Raw genomic sequence first — 23,935 nt, 5'->3', positions numbered from 1 at the left:
TTTGCATTGGGTGTTTGGTAATTTGCACTGTTCACATGATTTGTATCCTATCATCATGTGGTCCTCCCCTTTCCCCCTCCTAAGTGTCAGTGTTGGTGGTCTCTTCCTGGTTTACCCCTCCCCTCACCCCTCCTCACTTGTATCCCATTGGCTGTTGCTCCCATTCTCCGCCCCCCTTCACCTCAGCTCAAAATGCCCCCCCCCCCCCCCCCCCCCAGGAGAAGGCCACTCACTCTCTTCCACCTGGGAAGCCACCTGGACAACTTGGTGTCTTCTATTTATAAAATAGGACCTAATCCCCATGTGGAGAAGAGCACCTCTTGTCTTTTGCCTTTTGTCCTATGTAAGATCGTGTGGACTGGGGTCCATAGCTACCTGGATTGGACCCAAACAGCCCGCCAGGCACGAATTCTTGCAATCAATTACTTGGATGAGGGGATAGATGCTTCCTCAGCAATTTTGTTGATGAAACAAAACTGGGAGAAGTAGCTGATACCCCAGAGCTATGCAGCCATTCAGACACATCTTGACAAGCTGGAGGGATGGGCAGAATGGAACTTTTGAAATTCAGCAATGGCAAGTGTAGGGTCCTGCACCTGGGGAGGAATAACCCCATGCACATTTTGATAACAGCAATGATGGTGCGCCTAGGTTGGCAAATGCCCATGGTATTGCTGCTGTTTCTGTGCTGCTGTACTGGACAGGCTCTAACTCTAGTGTGAACTTGAGTCAAAGTGACCAGTGGTGAGTCTATGTGGGAGCAGAGATCCACCTGCAGCCTATGAAGGACCCCACCCTGGAGTGTGTGGATGACCAAAGTAGGCTGCGACCCTGTGAGAAGCCTGTGCTGGAGCAGGCTCCTTGGCAGGACCTATGGACTCATGGGGGACCCATGCTGGAGCAGTTTGTTCCTAAAGGAACAGTGACAGACACTTTGTAAATGCACACAGGAAAGTAAAAAGACCATAAGTTAGGTCTTGCACTAATTGTCATCTCCTTCAACTGTGTACATCTCCTTCAAGTGCACATCTAAGAGCTGTAAAGTTCTGACAGGCATATAGTAGCATGCATCTTTTTCCTCTGAACCAATTTATGAAGAAAGACAGATTTGACTAAAGTCAATATACATAAATCTATCTTCTTGTAAAAGAACTGCATTGTCTCAAATGAGCCATAGTTTATCATCCCTCTTTATGATCAGAAAACAACTTGGGTCAAGTTAATTAATCTGAATTTCTTAAATGCTGCTTCCACAGGAGGAAGCAAGTCTTTTAAAGCATGCTTATCTGAAAAAGGTCCCCAAAGTGAGGGAGGGATATGAATAGAAGAATAGGGTTAAAATATACAAAGTAATCTTGCACTATCTTTAGGATTTACCTTTCCATGGTATATAATTCCAGCTATTAAATAATGGGACAATCTCTACAATGGAGAAAGGTGAATTGTACTAAAAATGCAATACAGTTTCAATACATCACACCATATCTAGGCTGTAGTGCTAAAAACAATGATACAATCAATGTGTTTTCAAAAGGAAGTTTAAAACTTTGTTTCTTGCATTGTTTCATAATGTTAAGGGTCACTGTGAATTTAAGGTAAAGATGAAGACATTGACACGTGAATTCCAAAACTTTTCTTGGAGACTGATCCACACTAAAGGACTTTAATCAACTTAGTATCTGTGGGGAAATGACTGGGGGTAAAATTAGAGAAAACTTGGAAGTTATATTCATATTCTAACAGAAGTTATAACAGTAAGGAAATTATAGGGTGAAATGCAGTAGCTACTCCCAGGATGAAATGTGGTTGGCATGCCTGAAACCTATTCCATGGTAGTTCCCCACACAACACATGCTGCAACCTTAAGCACATGCTAAGAAGGACAAAAAGGAGGGTGGAGTGAAGACACTTGGCCAGGCTCTGTTGCAATCCCTGCAGGAATGGGAACTTGATGGTACCATGTAGTTGATAAATAGCATAGTGGCTGTCATCCAAGGGAGATAGATGTCTTGTTGTCGAATCAGCAGCTGTGGCAAAACCATTTTCCTCAGATGAACTTGGTTCATTATAATCTCATTGTAACACCAGAGCACACCTCCATCCCAAAGTTACACACCTCCAAGGTACAACTATTGATGCAGGACAGCCCCCAGCCGGGGAATGATGTGCAATGACTCCATGATTCAGAAGGCTGAACAATTGCTTTATTAAGCTATACTATATTATACTATATTATCCTAAAACTATATTAAACTAAAGGAAAACCCGTGACACTTTCAGACGGTCACAACACAGCTTTGACCTAATTGGTCAATCAATCCAAAAAACCATCACCAGTGGCCAATTAAGAAATCCCTTTTTGTAAACAATCTCCATAACACATTCCACATGTGCCAAAAAACAGATGCAGCAAGTAGAGATAAGAATTGTTTATCATTCCCTTCTCTGATCTTTCTCACTGCCTTCCCCAGGAAAAATCCTGGGGAAGTTGTGCCTGCTGCTCTCTGAAGAGAGCTGCAGCCACAGTATGACCACTGCTCACTGGGAGTGCACTCTAAATTTTATTGACTGTGTCTTTAAGAGCAAAGCAAGAGAATTTTACACCAATCAGTGAGAAAGTTATGTATGATTAGAGTCACTTAAGCTCCACCTAAACACAAAGAAATAGTATAAAAGTAAGTTTAGAATGGAGAGAAGTTAAAGAAGAGTTCATTATAACTGCAGGGATCAGTTGATGGGCTGAACCTGTCTTGTCCCCCCTAAAGATGCCTATTGGATACAAACCATACTCTATGTGGGCAGAATGATTATCTCGAGCCCATCTTTTGTTAGGGATTAGAGCTTTTCTGTATATCGCTTCAAATTTGTTTTTGCAGTCAATATACTATCAATGGCAATCTTTGAACTTTAATTTGTCACAATTTTCTATTATCAGTGTGTCTGTTAATAAAGTGTGTTATTCCATGAACTGAGTCCTTCTCAAGGGCACTAGAAGCAGCTGGCAGCAGATAACATACTTGAACAAAACTGATAATATACCCAACTATGAGTAGGGAGATCCAGAAGGGGGTCTCTCCTTGCAAACTGAAATAAAGGAATTTACTCCAATTTGATGTTGATGTATGTTCTTCAATACAGTAGACTGTTTAGTGGAGTCCCCATAACAGGACGCTGACAGACTGGTCAGATGCAAGCGTCTTGTCTTTCTTGGGGCATTGACAGACTGATCAAACATAAAGGGTTCGAGGAAAACCCCCCTTTTATGTGACAGTATTCTTTCCTTTATTTTTCACTAAAACATGGTCAATTTAGTATGAACAAAATATTTTCTTCAAATGTGATATTCCCAATGGAACTCAAAACCCTTTTTTCCCCTGCAAGTTTTGAAGACAGGAGAGACAATTTGACAAAAAGTATAGAAATTCCAGTTATTTTCCTTTTAATTTGACTAATGTATATACCAGAGAATGAACCAAATATAAAATCATATAAAGGGTATTAACAAAGTAAAAAAACCCTGCATACTTTCATATACTTGAAAATTGCAATCAAAGAGTAGCTAAGAGGAATTAGGTCCCTGATTATCTTTGATTATCTGAGCCCAAATAATTTGCTACAGACCACACACACAATCTGTAACACAGCAGGGAACTTAGCATAGATCTCCAGATTACACCCTCATTTCTGGACTTTCCTTTCAAATTAAAAGTGAGAACCACTAGAGGGAACCATACAAAATACACTACTGTACATCATGACAATAAAAAAAAAAAAAAAAAAAAAAAAGGAAAAACAAAAAGAAAGGAAAAGCAGGAAAAAGAAAGGTAAAAAACCCACAATTTTGAAGAAAGAAACTTCATTAAAAATTATTTTGCAACATTTTAGTCAAAACCAAAGAATTGTTATATTTCTTAATAATCTCTCTATTGTACATAAAATTAACATTTCTCATACCCTCCTTCACCTATCCCTTTTCTGAAGATTTTGATCCTGTTCACCCTTTCTTCTTTTTCCACTTTTACCTAAGGTATGTATTTATTAGAACTCCAGTCTCTCATATTTCCATTCTCTATTCAAAGTCAGTCCAATGGTCCTATCCCTCCCTGGTATCTGCTTCCATGCACCACCAGATTTCTTCTACACAAAATTTAATTTTCCAGTAAATGTCTTCCCTGTTCAAGCTCCTGTTCATATTAACTAAGCAGCAGTAAGGGAAGTGGAAGATATGTATCAGAAATAGTGTGGCCAGCAAGACTAGGGCAGTGATCATCTCCCTGTTCTTTGGCACTGGTGAGGCCATACCTTAAATACTGTGTTCAGTTTTGGGCCCCTCAATACAGGAACGAAATCGAGGTCTTAGAGTGTGTCCAGAGAAGGGCACCAAAGCTGGTGAAGTGTCTAGCGAGTAAGTCATATGAGGAGCAACTAAGGTAGCTGGGGTTGTTTATTCTGGAGGAGGCTCAGGGGACACCTTATTGTTCTCTACAACTACCTGAAAGGATGCTAATATCTCAGCTGTTGTATTATTTTGTTAGTAATTTCTGACCTTTTTATATTTCCCAACACTGCTTAGTGTCACAGTAAAATGAAAGATGTGATCCAAATTAAAGAAGCATTTATCATAGAGCTTCAAGTTTTGCATAGCTATTGTCTAGGCATTGTTCTGTCTCTGCCAGTAATTAGGAATGAGATGTTCAACAGATTTTCTACAGGCATATATTTGAAATTATAACAGCAGTTATGCAATCTTAACCTCCCCTGGTGCAACTTAAGGACATTTCCTCTTTTCCTATCCCTTGTTACTTGGGAGAAGAGGCCAATCGCCATCTTGCTACAACCTCCTTTCAGGTAGTTGTAGAGAGCGATAAGGTCTCCTTTCAGCCTCCTCTTCTCCAGACTAAACAACCCCAGCTCCCACAGCTGTTTCTCATATGATTTACTCTCTAGACCCTTCACCAATTTTTCTTGCCCTTCTCTAGACTCGTTCCAGCACCTCAATGTCGTTTTTGAAGTGAGGGACCCAAAAGTGGACACAGTACTCAAGGTGCACTCTCACTAGTGCCCAGTACAGGGAAAAATCACTTCCTTAGTCCTGCTGGCCATACTATTCCTGATACAGGGCAGGATGTCATTGGCCTTCTTGGCCACCTGGGCACACTGCTGGCTCATGTTTAGCTGGCTGTCAACCAGCACCCCTGGATCCTTTTCAGCTGGGCCTTTTTTCAGCCAAATGTTGCACAAACTTCACTTCTAAACTTTGCAATGAATTCTTAGTGGTAGGCATCAAGAAATACACATCTATATATGCTGATTTTGAGGTGTCGTGTAATCACCTACTTGAAAACTGTCCTAATCTGCATTCATTCTTTTTGGTTTTGTGTTGTGATCAAATGGCAATAATACATATCTGTTTTCAAATCAAAATTCAATTTTAGAAATAGGTTTCCTGAGTGTCATGTTAAGTAGATTCAGAAAACATCTATATCTAGAATGTGTGTCAGGAAGTAATTTTAACTGAAAATAAGACTGAAATGTTTAGATTATTACCAAGAAATTCAGATCCTGCTTATGGTTGCTTCATTTTCAGGAATAATTTTAAATATAGTTGAGATTCCTATATAACACTGAAGAGAATAAATTCCTAACCAGTTTCAATAAATATTCTTAACACCAGAATCCATGGCCACAATAAAAAACTTACCTTTCTTTAAAAAAAACAAAACCAAAAACATGTGGCTAGGCTGGTACAAATTTCTTTGGTTTTTGGGGTTTTTTTAATAGATGATAGGGAGACTGAAAACATGCTACCTAATGCCTCCTGAAACACATTCTTTCCCCCCCTTTCTATGCAACTTTTGCTAATATCAGGTCAGAATTTCCCCTGTTCCAACTTGTGTCCATTGCCTCTTGTCCTTTCACTGTGCACCTCCCAGAAGAATCTGGCTCCATCTTCTCTACACCTTCCCATTAGGTAGTTGAAAGGCAGCAATAGGGTCTCTCCATGCTTTCTCTTTCCTAGGCCGAACAAATCCGGTTCTCTCAGCCTCTCCTCATGTCACGTGCTTCAGACCCAGACTTGCTCAAATCTCTCTCTGTCATATACTGGGAGCCCAACACTGGACACAGGATTCCAGATGAGATTTCATCAGCATGGAATAGAGGGGAAGGATCACTTCCCTGTGACGTCTCAGGTTTTAGCTTTTTTATTTTTCCGATTCTGTGCTGCTTTGGTGTGTAGTTCATATTAGGGGATAGTAAGCTCTCTTCACAGAGTAGGTAGACAAAACAATTCCTTCTCTAGCTGGGGACCAAGCACAAATGATCCAAATTTCAGGCCCAAGAGCATAAACAATGGTGGACTGAAGAAAGAAAAACAAGAAGGATGGGACTTCATAAGCTAAAGCTGTAATTGGACAATTAACTCCAATATGCTAATGGACCAGAACTTATAAAAGTGTGAGACCCCATGACCGGTCGTCCATGTTGTGACCATTTTGGGTTCATCTTGGGTGTAGCCCTGGCTGGGCTCTTGTACTGCCCAAGGTGTATCCATTGAGGCCTTCTAATAAATACCTACTTTATTCTTTAACTCTGTCTAGCCTCTGTTCTAGGTCAGCCTTCATAAGGCATCACCTGGACCTGCTGGCTGCACTCTTGCTAATACAGCCAAGGATGCTTTTGGCTGCCTTTGTCTCAAGGGCATGTTTTTCTGGCTTGTGTACAACTTCTTGCCCACCAGCACCCCCAGATTGTTCTTTTTCTGCAAGGCTGCTTTCTAGCCAGTAGGCTCACAGCTTGTACCAGTACATGGGGCTATTTCAGCCCAGACATGGGACTTGGCATTTTCCTTTGTTGAACTCCATGACATTCTGATCAGCCTATTTCTTCAGTCTGTTGGGGTCCCTCTGAACAACAGCCCTGCCCTCCAGAATACTGACCACACATACCAATTGACTGTCACCCACAAACTTGTCAAGGGTGCACTCCATTCTACTGTCCAGATTACTAAAAAAGGCATTAAACACTATCAACCCCAGTATCAATCCCTGAGGGACAACACTGCTATCCAGTTCCCAGCTAGGCTTTGTATCACTACTCAACACCTTTTGAGCCAGGCAGGCCATGACAGTTTTTCCACCCACCTTATTGTCCACTTATCCAATCAATATCTCACCAATTTGGCCATAAGGTTACCATGAGATGCCATGTCAAAGGCTAAAGTAAAAGGTGTGACATCTACTGTTCTCCCCTTTGAGACACACACACAGTCAGCTCATCACAGAAAGCTATTAGGTTGGTCAGGCACTAGTTTGCCTTGGTAAATCCATGCTGGCTGTTCCCAAACACCTTCTTGTCCTTTATGTGTCTGGAAACAATTAACAAGAGGATTTCCTTCATAACCTACCCATGCACGGAGGTAAGACTGACAAACTTGTAGTTCTCCAGTTCCTCATCCTCATTTTACTTGAAGATGAGCGTAACATTTGTCTTTTTCCATACTTTTTTTTTTTACTATTCACACTTGTAATTATTTTGATATTGAAATACAAACAGATCTCAGGACCTCCCAATAAGCCTTGATCAAACCAGTGGGGTAGTGAAGCATCCCTTGACCAGGAGCTCTTGTGTGGTATTCACATGTCCTCTGAACAGAGAGAAGCAGAGAAAAGAATAATCAAAACAATTCTTATCTCATTTGCTGCTCCTGTGTTTTTGAACGTGTGGAATGTGTTGGAAGATTGTTTACCAAAGGTGATCACTTGATTGGATTCTGGTGATGGTGTCTTGATCCATTGACCAATTGGATCCATGTGTGGGTGTCGGGACTGTCCGCTGACAGTCACGAGTTTTTCAGTAGTTAGAAGTTAGTAAGTAAGTATGATATAGTATAGTATGTATCTCTTTAATATAGTTGTAATGTAATATAATATAGTTTTAATAAAGCGAGTGTTCAGCATTCCAAGGCCACGGACTCAGATGCCAATAATTTCCTTTGTCAGGGGATCGCCTGATTTTACAATACTCTTGCATGGTAAAGGTGGGAACAACACTGATCGTATCAGGAACATCAGTTGCCTGACCAAGGTGGGGAAAAAGGGATAATCAGTTATCCCCTGATAGCCTTGGAACACTATTTACCTGAATAAGTGAAATAGTACCATTGTTACATTGTTATAGGCTTGAAAAAATGTCCAGTAGTTACCAACTTAGGTTATGGCCAGGATGAAAACTTACTGATGACTAAAGCAAATCATCTTGTGACCCTATAAAGGCCCTTTGAGCTCTCCTGGACTGCAGTAGGCTGTGCCAGCACATCCCTCTGAGTGGGATGCCTCTCAGAGCTCATGAACCCTCAAGTTTGCAATAGTTGAAAGACCATTGCTGATAATGAGGCTTAGGCTGACACCCCCCCACTCCTCGAGGTATAACCCTTGCTCATTGAGAACACAAAGGGATTTGGCATATTTCACTGAATTCAAGGGGAGTTTTTAACAGGTACCTTTGCACATATAGATGCATACATCTGTCCGAGTGCATGTGAATTGATTATGGTATGAATGTTGCTATCTCAAATCTATAATTAAGTCATTGTTGCAATTGTAGTAAACCCTACTGAATCACTTCATAAATGTTAAATTCTTCCATGATTAAGTACTGCTAAACCCTTTTGCATTGTCCTGGTTTCAGCTGAGAGCGAGTTAATTTCTTCTCAGTAGCCGTTACAGTGCTGTGTTTTGGATTCAGAATGAGAATGGTGTTGATAACACACTGATGGTTTGTTTTTTGCTAAGTTGTGTTTATCCTAAGTCAAGGAGTTTTTTCTTGTCTCATGCTCTGCCAGTGAGGTTTGCAAAAGAAACTGGGAGGGGGCACAGCTGGGACAGGTGGACCCAAACTGACCAAAGGGATATTCCACACCATAGAACATCATGCCCAGTATATAAACTGGGAGGAGTTACCCAGAAGGAGAGGTGATCTGGGTTTGGGAAGGGGGTCTGACATTGGTCAGTGGGTGGTGAGCAATTGCATTGTGCATCACTTGTTTCCTTTTTATTATCAGTATTATTATTTGTGATTATTATTGTATTTTACTTTATTTTTGATTATTAAATTGTTCTTATCTCAACATACAAGTTTTACTTCTGATTCTCCTCCCCATTCCACTGGGTTGGGGAGGAGAGAGGGGGGGGTCAAGCGAGCATCTGCATGGTTTCTTAATTTCCACCTTTTATTTTGGTTTTATGTCATAAAATAAAGCTTTATGGCATGCAAGGCATTCTTTTATATGAATTTTTATCTCTAGCTCTCTATCAAGGGCATATGAAGAAATGAAATAGCCTCATTACATTTAATGAGTGGTTTAAAACAAAACAAGATTTACATGGCAAGATTTTGGTAGTTGGGGGAGGTGACACCCTGCTTCCTGATAACCTCCTTCTTGACCAGTATCAGAAGCGCAGGCAGGATGCTGCCCACATCTTTCATGTAAAGTATGATTCTCTAAAATCACACCACCACTGATGTGTAGAAGCCCAGAAGATAAGGAGCTAATGTGTATGTCTCAAACACTAATAGCCAGGAAGCCAGAAAAGGATTATTGCATAAGAGCACACTGTGCAAATGGGCAAAAAAGAGCAGGATGTAGCTGGAAAAGGAGCCATGCAGAGGTAGGGCAGCACTTTTCTAGGACAAACATCCTTGTTCTAGCTCCTGGAGATAAGTACAACACACTCCAGAGCAAGGGCAGGAATGAGGTCAAGTAATGAGCAAGACCAGTAGAGGGGGGATGAGACCACCAAAGACCCCCAAAGCCCTTCAACCCATTTCCAGAAAGGTCCAGAACAACCAACTGTGTACGATGACTAATTTGCATAGAAAGCAAGGAACTTATCTCTGGTGTGGGGAAAACTTATCTATAAAAAGGTACCCCCACAAAGCCTGTGTGGCTTCCCCCAGGACCCAGACACCCTGTCAGCCAGATTAATGCTGGACCCAGGACTAGTGATCTCCTTTCCTCTCTTATCTGACCTCTCTATCTATCTTTCTCTCCATCTTCTCTCTTTTATTTTTTATTTTTCTTGCTACTAGAAGATAAGGGACTAACTTATACCAATTTACATGCCAAGTTTATAATTTACTAAGAAAACTTGGTAAGTTTTTTTCAGACTTGCTGATATTTGTCATTCCTTTTCAACCACGGGCATCTACAAATCCTGGGTGCTCCCTTCCTCTTAGGAGTGGAATGCAACATGGTGGAGTCAATGGAAGGCACAAATTTTACCCACACTCAAAAGGCAATTGCATGATTGGCAGTTGCTGTCAGATGACCCAGCCATCAAGTGTACCTGGCAGTCCACCAGAATTATGACATCACTTATGAACCTATGTTTGCTAATGGTGATTGTGCCATATGGGCACATCATTGCTCATCTTTCTTACTGCTTCAATAAAGCTTTGTTTTATAACATGTTGTCAGACTTCATTAGTGTTCAGACCTCAAGGGGTTGCACAGGTGGCTTTTGTGAAGAAAGATCAGGGGCTGCCCCTGTGCCTAACTGTCTTGGTTCAGGGCAAATTTGGGAGAGAACCCCCAAAGGGGTTCCTCTAGAAAAGCAGATTCAATTGGCCCCTCCCCCAACCAATTCAGGAAAAAACATCTCCTTGAAGAAAAGTGGAAAAAACTGTTTATTAAACACTAAAACCTAAACAATAATTAACAATAAAACCTCTTGCTGCTCCAAAAGAGATGACAAACTCAGAAAAGTCCCCTCCCTGGATTGCAGCTTGGCTCACTCAGTCTCTTATCAGTCCCTCCGGTGCTGGAAATGTCGCAGCCCAGGCCCAGCCCAGTGGGCCACAGGTGCAAGCTGCCAGTGCTCTTCTGGGTGCTCAGTCTAGAGCAGGTTTAAACAGGTCCAAAGAAAAGGGAAAAAACCCCCCACAGTCCAGGGAACTTCTTTCCCTCAGCTAGCTAAAACGAACTAAAACAAAGAAGAGCTCTGTCCTGCTGTCTGTCCATCCACAGACAACAACAGTCCAGGAGCAGCAATGTGGAGGAGTGAGTGCAGTGTCTGAAAACAAACTGCGCGCTTCTTCTCTCCCCCCTTCACTCTCTGGAACAAGTCTTAAAGGTGCAAAACTTATTATTTAGCATAAACAGAGCAGACGATTGGGGATAAAAGCATTATATAGTCAACCCAGGACACTAACAAAGGTCCAAACAAGATAACAAGATAACAAGATAACTAACAAGATCCAAAACGAACTCACCGCTGGCCAAAGTTGAACCAATCAGCAAAGCTGGCAGCACCTCTGTGATAACATATTTAAGAAAGGGCAAAATCACTGCACAGCAGTGTGAGAAAAGGGGGGGGGGGGGGAGGGGAAGAATGTGAGAAACAACCCCACAGACACCAAGGTCAGTGAATGTAGAGGGGGAGAAGGTGCACCAGAGCAGAGATACCCCTGTAGCCTGTGGCAAGGATGACAGTGGAACAGGTGGATATGCCCCAAAGAACGCTGGAGCTTATGGAAAGCCCATGCTGGAGCAGGCTCTTGGCAGGAACTGTGGCCCATGGAGAGGAGCCCATGGAGAGGCATGTTGTATTTCTCTGTCTCATTCCATCTCCATACCACCTACCTGCCCACATATTTTCTACCTTTTTCACACCTTTAACACAAAGGATTTTAAAGGGTAAAACAGTGTCGTGGTTTGAGAGGAAGTGAGGTTTTTTTGAGATGCTATGGTCATACTGACAGACTGGTGTGACAGAGTAAATTTGTCCGTCGGTAACTTTTATACAAATCTTCACAAGAATTTCACAAACCTTTTTGAAAAAGGTTAGAGTTTGATTTAAAATAGTAGATTTTATCATGTTTGGCAAATAAAATTTTAAAAAATCAATATAGGATTTTATATCAACATTCATCTCAAAAAAAGTTAGAAAAATTGTCCCAGAATATTTGTTAGCTGAACCAAGAGAAGACAACAGAAAAAAAATAAAAACAATGAAACACTGACCATCTATATTTTGGAACATAAAAATTGTCTAAATGAGTTTTGCAAACTTCACATAGACACAAGCATCTCTACAGTAGGCAGTTATGGAATAACCTGTTCAGAGGAGATCTCTTTCTAACTCCATTAGTTTGACTTATACTCTGAAGTAAAAGAATTTTGATTCCTTCCAAAACATTTGTTTATTTGTTTAGCTGGTGACTTTTAAGAAATCCTACAATTAATTAATTTACAAGAGAAGTTGAAATTTACAAATCTCCTAAAGCATGCATTAAATTTCTTATGTAATGCTCCATTTATTGATTCTTTATTTTCTGTTTTATCTCATAGTATTATGCTAGAAAAAAAAAGGAAATTAGAAAAAAAAATCCTACCCCCACACCAAAACCTGACAGCCACTCTCATTCTAAACAGCTTTATTTGTTTTGGTGCCAGAAGTGGGGCACACACAGTTTTTTTCTCCCCAGAGAAGAGGAGGAGGGCAGAACGTGAGGAAAGAACATGGAGACACCAAGGTCAGTGGAGAAGGAGACTTCCTATTTTGGAGGGACAAAAAGTTCCTTAAATTCAAACTAGTTTATTATGAAAAGAAAACCATTACAACTGCTTGTACTCTTGCTTTATTATTACATCTGACATGTCGCTCTTAAAAATTCAATCTGCTACTGTTGCTAGGAGTCAGTTGCTGTGCAACCTAAAAGGTATGTGGTGCTTTCAGGTTAAGAAGCACTAATAAATCTATAGCACTCCTTATGCATTTCTGACAAATTTGCTAAAGAGCTTAAAAGTCTTCTCAAATAGCCACCCCACACTGACAGATCTCTTATTAAAAGCTTACACTAACAGATTTTACAGTTGCACTGGGTTTTGGTTGGGATAATATTAAGTTTCTTCACAGCAGCTTGTATGGTTCTGTGTCTTGGATTTGTGATTTAAAAGAGTGTTGATAACACATCCATGTTTCAGCTATTGATGAAAAGTGCTTACGCACACCAAGGTCTTTTCTGTTTCTCATACTGCCATGCCAACAAGTAGACTGGGAATGCTCAAGGAGTTGGGATGGGACACAACTGGGACAGCTGATCCAAATTGATCAAAATAATATTTTATATCATGACATCACACTCATCAATAAAAGCTTCATATTGACTCCAAGTTGGTTTTGTCAAACTCTTTTTCTGGTTTTATTCATTATTTTTATTCCTGAAGATTCTGCAGGCCAAATTGCATACCTAAAAATACCTCTACAGGATCAGTTTTTTCAATAATATTTTTGCAAATCCACTGAAGAAGACTGAAGAAATGGCTAATAAATTAACAATATGGCTTTTCTCCTATAAATTGTTCAAAAGTAGCATGATTGATGATATCTATAGGAAATAGGTAATCTGGCCTATGCCTTTTGCTCTTCAATTGTATCCATATTACAACAGAGAGTATAAGGTGTGGATGTTTGCTGACTGGCCAGATGTTTATTGCCAAATGAAATATATAAAACCTGAGAACTGACTGCATTTTCTTCAATAGTATCATAAATTTAGTCTTACCTTTCCCCATATAATTATTCTGATGAAATCTGTGTTCTTGAAACCTCTACCCCTTTCAAATAAGATGGAGGACACTATCACAGAAATTATTTCTTTAGGAACACAAGAATAAAAGCATGTGTTATCAAAAAAGATGAGATAACTAGTCTATACAACACCCAGTTTGTGCATCTCAAAACATTTAATACTACTTGGTCAAGGTTTTCTACAGGGACCTCAGAATAACAAAATGAAGACTCCTTTGAAAGCAAGAAGTTGGGGGGAAGGGGGGACAGAAAATTTCTTCCTAAGAGAGCATTCATGAATGACAACTGCTTTTGTAACTGGTATTTTGTTTCTTCTCCATAATTCATAAACTTGCAGTATTTTTTCTAAAGCAAATCACAGAATCACAATTAACTAGGTTGGAAAATACCTCTGAGATCATCAAGTCCAAACTATGACCTAACATCACCTTATCAGCTAAACCATGGCACTGAGTGCCACATTAAGTTGTTTTTTAAACACCTCCAGGGATGGTGACTCCACCGCCTCTCTGGGCAGCCCATTCCAGTGCCCAGTCACTCTTTCAGTGAATAAATTTTTCCTAATGTCCAGCCTAAACTTCCCCTGGAGCAGCTTAACACTGTGTCCTCTCATTCAGTCAGTGTGGCCACACTATTCCTGATACAGGTCAGGATGCCATTTGGCCTTCTTGGCCACCAGGGCACACTGCTGGCTCATATTCAGTTGGCTGTGGACCAGTACCCCCAGGTCCCTTTCTGCCTGGGCACTGTCCAGCCACTCTGTCCCCAGCCTGAAGCAATGCAGGGGGGTTTTGCGGCCAAATTGCAAGACCCAGCACTTGGACTTGTTAAACCTCAAAGCCAAGCCAAACCTTTTTTTCTTTTTTTTTTGCCTAGTGGGCTTATAAAAGAAACCATAAAGAAAAATTACTTCATCAGGCTAGTGAGGCACTGGAACAGGTTGCCCAGAGAAACTGTGGACACCCCATATCCGGATGTGTTCAAGGCCAGGTTAGATGGAGCCCTGAGCAACCTGGTCTAGTGGAAGGTATCCCTGCCCATGGCAGGGGGGTTGGAACTGGATGATCTTTAAGGTCCAGTCCCTTCCAACACAAACCATGATGATTCCATGATTTCCTGCACTTTTAGGATTTAGCCTTGTAAAGAACACAGAGGAAAGTCAGAATCCTGAATCAAGCACCTATTTTGCTCAACAGAGACAGATTAATATGGAGACATAAGTACAGTATTCACTACTTATAATTACTTTCAAGGACAGATCACTGCAAAATTAAAAGCTATCCTATTGATTGTGATCTCAAAAGTGAGAGAAAACAGCTTAGAAAACAGTCTAAAATATTTTATCTACAGAGCTACAGTTAAAGACATCTAGATATTTATACTGTAAAAATAGCTGTACTTAAAAACTAGCTAATAATCATCTGAACTCCACTTTACAGTCTTGGTTTTTGTTAGATCTAGTTTCTACTAAGAGCAAGTGTTTCCTTCTGTGTTGCTCAAGGATACTCTAGAGACGGGAGGGACTTAGCAAAGAGCAGTTGCAATGCTGTCCAACTTCAATTGTTCAATAAGTAACATTTCATTAGTACCATAAGACAGTCTCTTGAATGCAACTAAACTTCTGCAGACATATAGGTTTGTTTATATAAGAAAAGGATAGAGCATGAATCTGTTAAGTTTGGTGAGACGGCTTGGTTAAATAAGTATTCTTCACATGAAGAAATTCAACTAGAATCAGACCCTACCAAGATTAAACCAACATTTCCCCCTTCACTATTGAGTATCTTCCTCATCTGTGAAATGTTTCTACAGTACATACTAAGTTCAACGTTACCTTTAGTCTTTTCCATTCAAATTTCTTCTCCCTCCCTCACTTCTCAGCATCAAACTTTTAAGTACTTGATGCAAGTACATAGACCAGGCTTTGACACACATGTAGATGTTCATATGCTCATGTCGCTATAGGACACAAAATAACACGACACGGACACGCAGCTTTCTGATGGTAATAAGAGAATTTTTAATTTCTGACTCCAAAATTTATAGTTTTCCAAAAGTGACAGTGGATTGGAGGGTGACAGTGCCACCTCTCCAATGACACTGGACAAACCAACAGTCCATCAAATTTCTCCTCCTCCAGAAAAGAATGCCAAACAATAAGTTATTTACATAAAGTGTGTGAAAAAGTTTGTTACAAGAATGTAAACATCAGAAGGCTTAGAAAAACTTTAAAAATCAGGGCAACATGCTCAATCTCTATAAACACCTGTTTTACATATACATGATAGATATCTGCCCAAAATGAAATAAATATTGCCATCTACACTTAAGTCTCTTGAACATTTTCCAACATGAGTATGTTTTCATTTTGTTGTATCTTTACTAAATTTATTCTTTTTACAGCTGGCATAGTGCCAAACACCCAGAACCTTCAAGAAAATTACCTTCTCTGCAATTCCAAGAACAGGGCATGTTTAAAAAAAAACAACACCTCAATCACCTGTATTTAAATGTATACATAGATACCAGTAAATACCTGATTTTTAAATGGTAAATTTAATGTAGTAAAGGGTTATTACACCAAGAGATGTCAAGCCAGACACAGAAGCACTACTATATCACAAAGGAATGAGGCTTTAATATGTTCTGCAGAAACCTAAGCAGATATCAATCAAGCACACTTCTATATTATCTAAAAAAATAATTTTAAAAATTCCTCAGATTCTCCAACTTGACAAAAAGGCAAATTCCTCCATATGATTATTTTCACAATATGTTTGAAGATGTTTTAACTGATCTTCAGGTTTCTGGTGTGAAAAACAAATCCTGAACTGCTGAATAAGTGTTCTTTCTAGTAATTTGCAATTGTCTGAAGGAATCTTCTTCAAAATAAATTTTAAATGTTAATTCTGTGTATATTGAGATGAAGCAGGTAACATTTACACCTCAAAAGAAAACAGATTAATAAAAGAGCAACTGCAGGCTATCTCTGCAGCTAAGCTGGATATACGTCAGAAATGTCTAATATACATTACTTCCCAGCCTTGACACACCCCCCTACCTCAAGTAAACTGAAACATTAAACCATGTGGAAGTGAAACGTCTAACAAGGAAAAGGAAAGAATAGTGGATCGGAAACAATTCTGCAAAAAGGAACCATATTGAAGAAATGAAACCCAGCAACAGCAGATAGAGAAAACAGAATTATAATATGTACAGTAACAGAAAAAAATTATCAGCAATAATAAAAAAACATAGTAGGACTAAAACATAAATTGCAAAAGCAAAGAAAATGTTGATCCAAAAAAGTTTTCAAGACTGGCATTTAGTTTAACTCATCAAGAAACAAAATCAACAAAATGGTGGACAAGGGAACTAGAGAGACATGGATTTGATTGATGGAACACTTGGTGGAAAAGGAATTGGCTGGATGGTCACACTCAGAGTTGCAGTCAGTGGCTCAATGTCCAAGGGGAAAGAAGTGACGAGTGACATTCCTCAGGGGTCTGTATTGGGACTGGTGCTGTTTAACATCTTTGTCAGCAACATGGACAGTGGGACTGAGTGGGACTCAGCAAGTTTGCCAATGACACCGAGCTGTATGGTGCAGGTGATGTGCTGAAGGGACAGGATACCATCCAGAGGGGCCTTAACAGGTTTGAAAGGTGAGTCTGTGCAAACCTCATGAAATTCAACAAGGCCAAGTGCAAGATCCTGCACCTGGGTCGAGGCACTCCCAAGTACAAGTACAGTCTGGGCAGAGAATGGATTAAATGCAGCCCTGGGGAAAGGGATTTGGGGCTGTTGGTGGATGAGAGTCTTAATATGTCTCAGCAATGTGTGCTTGCAGCCCAGAAAGCCAACTGTGTCCTAGCTGCATCAAAAGAGGTATGGCAGCAGGGTGAGGGAGGTGATTTTCCCCCTCTATTCTGGTTTGGTGAGACCCCATCTGAAGTTGTGCATCCAGCTCTGGAGCCCCCAGCACAAGAAAGATGTGGATCTGTTGAAGCAAGTCCAGAGGAGGCCACAAAGAATATCAGAGGGCTAGAGCACCTCTCCTATGAAGACAGACTGAGACAGTTGGGGCTTGTTCAGCCTGGAGAAGGCTTTGGGGAGACCTTTATAGCCCCTTCCAGTACCTAAAGGGGGGCTACAGAAATGCTGAAGAGGGACTTTTTACAAGGACATGTAGTAATAGGACAAGGGGCAATGGCTTTAAGCTGAAAGAGGGCCAATTCAGATTGGATATTATGAAGAAATTCTTTGCTGTGAGGGTGGTGAGACACTGGAACAGGTTGCCCAGGAAGTTGTGTATGTCCCCATCCCTGGAAGTGTTCAAAGCCAGGCTGGATGGGGCTCTGAGCAAGTTGGTCCATTGGAAGGTGTCCCTGCCCATGGAAGTGGGGTTGGAACTAGATAATTTTAAGGTCCTTTCCAACCAAAACCATTTTATGATTCTAGGAAAATGTTCCAAGGCTGTTCTTTAGCTTCCCCCATTATCTGTATTTCAAATATCCCTTTAAAAATACAGCATTTTTTCTTCCATTTCATGGACTTGTATCTGCATATTAGTAAACAGCAATTCTAAAAATTGAATCATTATTTTCCTGATACAATATTACTTTACGGTTAGCTCAAAATTAGGTTTAATTCAAAAGTATTCATAATGTGATAAAACAAAACAAAACAGAATCACTGAAGATAAAAATATCCTAATTTTGTGCCATGTAAATATGGGTGTAAGAGGCAATTAAACATTTCATCGTGGCACTAAATGAGAAAGAGTAAATTCGAGTAATGCAATTATAGAGGAAATACATATGGGATTTATGTGGCTAAGGGGTGGTGAAAAACTAGATAGTTACATGGTATCCATGTTTTTCTCCTTTTAAAGTAATTTAAAAATAGGTTAAAACCCATAGTAGATATGTTCTCTCATTTTTCCACATAGAACTTGTATTAGGCAGCAAAAAGACGCTATGCTCATGAGAAAGATAGCATGTACATTTTTTGTAAGAAGAGGTACACTTCCCAACACAGTATAAGCTAGGGTTAATAGACTATGAAATTATTTTAAATCATCTACTGAGATAATACAGCTTGATACAGAAACTGAATGACAAGAAACCATATGGATCAGCAACATGGCATGGTAGGGCCACCTTAATTAAGAAGGCATAGCCAGGTAGATGGCTCTTATTCCTTTCAAACTATACATTCAACATTTCTTTAGCTCTTCAGAAACAAATATGTTTCTAAGAAAGTAAGACAAACACACAGCATTGTGTGCTCTAAATATGCACAGCTCCTTTGAGTTTACTGAAAACTTAGACGTTTCTATACTAGCAGGTTAAATTCTACAAGTAGCACAAGCTGAAGAATTAAAAAAGGCTCTGAATCAGTGCATGAAAAAATAATATCATCAAACATTCCATGTAGAACAAATATGTTTCTAAAATAAAATGAAAGTGCTAGTTGATGAGAAGAGAATGTTAGGAATTCAGAGGTACAGCCATAAAATAAATTAAAAAATTAAATTACACTTACACCCAGACATGACAATTAATTGCACTTACACAAAAGAATCTTACACAGTACCAGTTAGCCCTTCAACCTCTACTATTAACTACTAATCACACCTTCAAGATAATTTTAAAGGATCTCTAAATGTGTACTACAGGTAACATAGGCCTTTCCCTATTGATGTACAAGATACTTTGGAACACTACAAGTACTGCAGCGTGTTAGATAACTTCTAATTATAATTTTTAAAAATAAATACTCTTCATAATAAACAACCACAGGGCAATTTACATAATTTTTCCCCTTTGGAAATGATGTCTCTTCCTATATTATGAATTGGGAAGGAAGAAAGGCTGAGGAAGAGAAAGCGCTCGAGGCTTTTCTCTCTCCCTCCTCCCCGCCCCCCCCCCCCCCATCAATAGCGAAGCCCAATGCAGCAGTCCCAGCCTGGATGCTGCAAGGAGGGAGGAGGTAAAAGCTGGGGTGGAGGCAGGGGGGGAGAAGAAAGGAATAGAAAGGTAGAATTGCAAGTCTATACAGAACAGTTACATTCACCTGAATCGTGGAAAGCTGTGTTGTTGTTCTTGCTGGTGGTGGCTGCTGTAGGTGATGATTAGGAAGCAAATAGAAAGCGGTGGAAGAGCAGATGTTGTTGATGAGTAACAGTCACCAGGACTACGGTGACTATGGCGCTTGATTCACAAGGCAACAGTTGCTATAACTCACAAAAGAGAGAGAGCGAGCAAGAAAGAAGGAAGCAGTGGCCCAGCCGAAGAGACCCGGAAGAGGCAGGGCTTACCGTATGACGGACAGCTTTTAGGGCCGGAGGGGAGGAGGATCTGTTTCTTCAAGGAGGAAAGAAAAGAAGGTTGGTAGGAACGTATTAAAACCCCACCTCACTAAGGGCTTGCGAGGGTGCATTCTATCCCCAACAAGCAAAGTGGCACTAGTATGACAATGGACTATCCATGGATGTAAGATCATACGATGTCGGAGTGGGCAAGGAAGGAACCTATAGTGGTGGCTGATAGTTTAAATGGATAGCAACTGCCAGGCCGAAACACGAGTGGGAGGGAGAAGGAGGGAAGAGAGGGTGTGGTCATATCAGCATATCTGTCTCCCGTGTGGATCATGCTCACCGACATCCTGATGTCACATCCAATTAGTGACTAAAATGAAGGGGGTTTTGTGCAGGCATCTCTGTTCAGTGATTTGCTTTGCTTTTCCACTCTGTTTGTTTCCTGCTACTTGGAAGCAGTTTAGAGTGAACAGGAAGTTCTACTTTGTCCAAACAGCTTATCACCATCTCTATTTCTTTTTCCATCAGAAAGTAACAGTGAAGAGATGCTGCTGAACGTGGTATTTGTTGACTGCTGCCATCTAAAGTAGGTGAGGCTATGACAGCAGCTGTACTGCCCTCTTTGCCAAAGCTGAACATTTTCTGTAACTGCTGTATACACTTGGCCTGCTGGACTCAGCACATGCACAACCAGTATGTGCATTACCAGCTGCCTTGTGCCAACCTTTCCCTTCAGCAATGTTTCTCATGGACCCCTACCCTTCCCCACATATGTCTTTCCTTAGAATGCAACCTGCTTCACTTTTATTCCTTCCCTGAACACACTTCATTCTGCATGCTGCCACCAGGGCAATGCTCTTTAAATTCCCTTCCTCATCCTGTTTCCCCTTAATCTCCCATATCACCAATGATTCTCTGCACCTTGTAGTCATGGGGCTACAAGATATTGAGCATTAGTGCTTGATTAGGGATATAAGAGATGTTGCATACTGGAGTCAATACACAATGTGAGAATTTACACAGCACCATAGCTATTTTTCTGCAATGCATCACTAATGGTCACTATGATTCCATATATCCCTGTAACCCAAATACATGCAAACTTGCAGCTCTTTTACACATTTTGTAACCTATAAAATTATTGTTGTATGCGGCCCATTATACCATCTACATAACGAGTAATATTTGGCTGTAATAAATATACTGGTCATAGCCAGCATGAGCTCATGAGGGGAAAATCCTGCTTAACTAACTTAATTTCCTTTTATGACAAGGTTGCACATCTAATTGACCAAGGGAAACCAGTAGATGTGGTGGGGTTTTTTTATTAGTTTGGCAAAGCTTTTGATACTGTGTCTCACAGTATTCTTCTGGACAAAATGTCCAGCATACAGCTGGACAAGTCCATAATACATCAGGTGAACAACTGGCTTACAGGTTGGGTTCAAAGAGTTATAGTAAATGGGGTCACATCGGGGCTGGTGGCCAACCACCAGTAGGGTTCCCCAGGGCTCAATTTTAGGGCCAGTACACTTTGATGTTTTTATAAATTTTCTGGGCACAGGAATCAAATGTACATTAAGTAAGTTGGATGATGATACTAAATTAGGAAGAGCTGTGGATTCCCTTGAGGGAAGAGAGGCTTTACAGAGAGATCTGGATAGACTAGAGAGCTGGGCAATCACCAACTCTATGGAATTTAATAAGAGCAAGTGCCAGATTCTGCACCTGGAATGGGGTAATCCTGGTTATATGTACAAACTGGGGGGGTCTGGATGCTATATGTACAAACAAGAGGCTGGAGAGCAGCACCATGGAAAGGGATCTGAGGGTTCAGTTTGATGTCAAGTTGAATATGAGTCAGCAGTGTGCCCTAGAAGCCAAAAGGGCCAATTGAGTCCTGGGGTGCATCAGGCACAGTATCACCAGCTGGTCGAGGGATGTGATTGTCCCACTCTGCACTGGTAGAGCACCACCTCAAGTACTGTGTGCAGTTTTGGGCACTTAATCATAAGAAGGACATAAAAATATTAGAGTGTGTCCAGAGGCAGGGGACTGATATGGTAAAAAATCTCAGAGGCAAGACTTATGAGGAGCAGTTGAGGCCACTTGGCTTGTTGAGAAGAGGAGAGAAGAGAAGAGAAGAGAAGAGAAGAGGAGAGGAGAGGAGAGGAGAGGAGAGGAGAGGAGAGGAGAGGAGAGGAGAGGAGAGAAGAGAAGAGAAGAGAAGAGAAGAGAAGAGAAGAGAAGAGAAGAGAAGAGAAGAGAAGAGAAAAGAGAAGCTGAAGGGAGACTTCATTACAGTCTGCAACCTCCTCAAGAGGGGCAGCAAAGGGAGAGGTGCTGATGGAGTGAGTCCAGAGAAGAGCAAGAAAACCGGTGAAGTGGCTGGAGCACAAGTCTTATGAAGAGCAGCTGAAGGAACTGGAGTTGTTTAGCCTGGAGAAAAGGAGTCTGAGGGGAGACCTTATTGCTCTCTACCACTCCCTGAAAGGAAGTTGTAGTGAGATGGGGGTCAGTCTCTTCTCCCAGGTAACAAGTAACAGGATGAGAGGAAATGGCCTCAACTTGTGTCAGGGAAGGTTTAGATTCAATATTAGGAATTTTTTTTTGTCTCAGAAAGGATTGTAAAGCATTGGAACAGGCTGCTCAGGGAAGTGAAGTCACCATCCCTGGAAGTGTTCTAAAACATGTGGATATGGCACCTGAGGACATGGTTTAATGGTGAACATGATGGTGGTGCTCAGTTGACAGTTGGACTCGATGATCTTAGAGGTCTTTTCCAACCTTAATGATTCTATGATTCTATGGTGGAAATGGTATGAAGCTGCATCAGGGGAAGTTCAGATTGGACATTAGGAAAAGGTTCTTCACTGAGAGGGTGTTCTGTCACTGGAAGTGATCATGGCACCAAGCCTGTCAGAGTTCAAGGAGCTTCTGGATGATCTTAGTCATATGATTTAGTTTTAGGTATTCCTGTGAGGAGCAGGGAATTGAAGTCAATGATCCTTATGTCAACCAGCAGGAAATGGTCTTCCAAATCACTGCTGACTATCTGAATGAGCTGTATGTATTCTCTCACATAGCAGCCATTCTCAAAATCAGGCTGCGCCAGTTTAATGGGCATTTGTTCAGTATTCACATAGAGGACTACTGTAAGACTGATCCCTGGGGCCTTTCAAGGGTCCGATCCAGTTAGCTCTGGACCCCTGGCCCCTCTCAGTCTCACAAGGACAAAAGTAAAAGACAGGAGGTGCTCTTTCCTCTCAGGACCAGAGTCCCAATTTATTTGTGGATAGGAGCCGTCAGGGAAAGAAGTAGGCATCTGAGAGGGAAAGAGCGGGAATGCCTAATGGCGGGAGATTTTAAAACCAGGGGAAGGGGGGCAGAGGAGAGGGACCACAGCCAATGGGATACAACTGAGGAGAGGGGCGAGGGGAGGAGTAGACCAGGGAGAAACCACCACCACTGGGGCTTAGGGGAGAAGGGAGCATGGGACAAACCATGTGATACAGACATACTATTCAGTGCAAAATACCAAACGCCAGTGCAAAACAACAACTAAATAAACTATTTAGTGCACTACAACAGACTACAAAATGTATGTCATCGTATCTAAGGTTGAAAGAGTTCTCAGGATAATTGCTGCTAAAAGCAAGACAGAATAATCTTAAATTAATTAATTTCTAAAGGTTGGCCACCAAATAATTTTATCTCATAAAATCTGTTGCCAGAACACTGTAACTGTAAGTCCACAGTAATTCTTCAGAACCATCCTACCCATGATGGTTAAGAAAGTATTGACATCAGGAAGCACTTTATTACTATGAAGGTGACTGAGCGAGCGCTCAAACAAGTTGGCCAGAGTGGTTGCCTTGGAGATATGGTCCTGGTCAGCCAGCTCTAGGTGGCCCTGCTTGAGCAGGGAAGTTAGACTTAGATGATCTCAACAGGTCTCTTCCAACCTCAACCATTCTGTGACTTGAAGGCTGTTTCTTCTTGATACTGTACTCTTATCTGT

This window comes from Agelaius tricolor, unplaced genomic scaffold (genome assembly GCF_023055355.1).
Source record: "Agelaius tricolor isolate 1412-34295 unplaced genomic scaffold, bAgeTri1.0.p SCAF_21, whole genome shotgun sequence".
Taxonomy (NCBI): domain Eukaryota; kingdom Metazoa; phylum Chordata; class Aves; order Passeriformes; family Icteridae; genus Agelaius; species Agelaius tricolor.
This window is presented reverse-complemented; position numbering follows the sequence as displayed.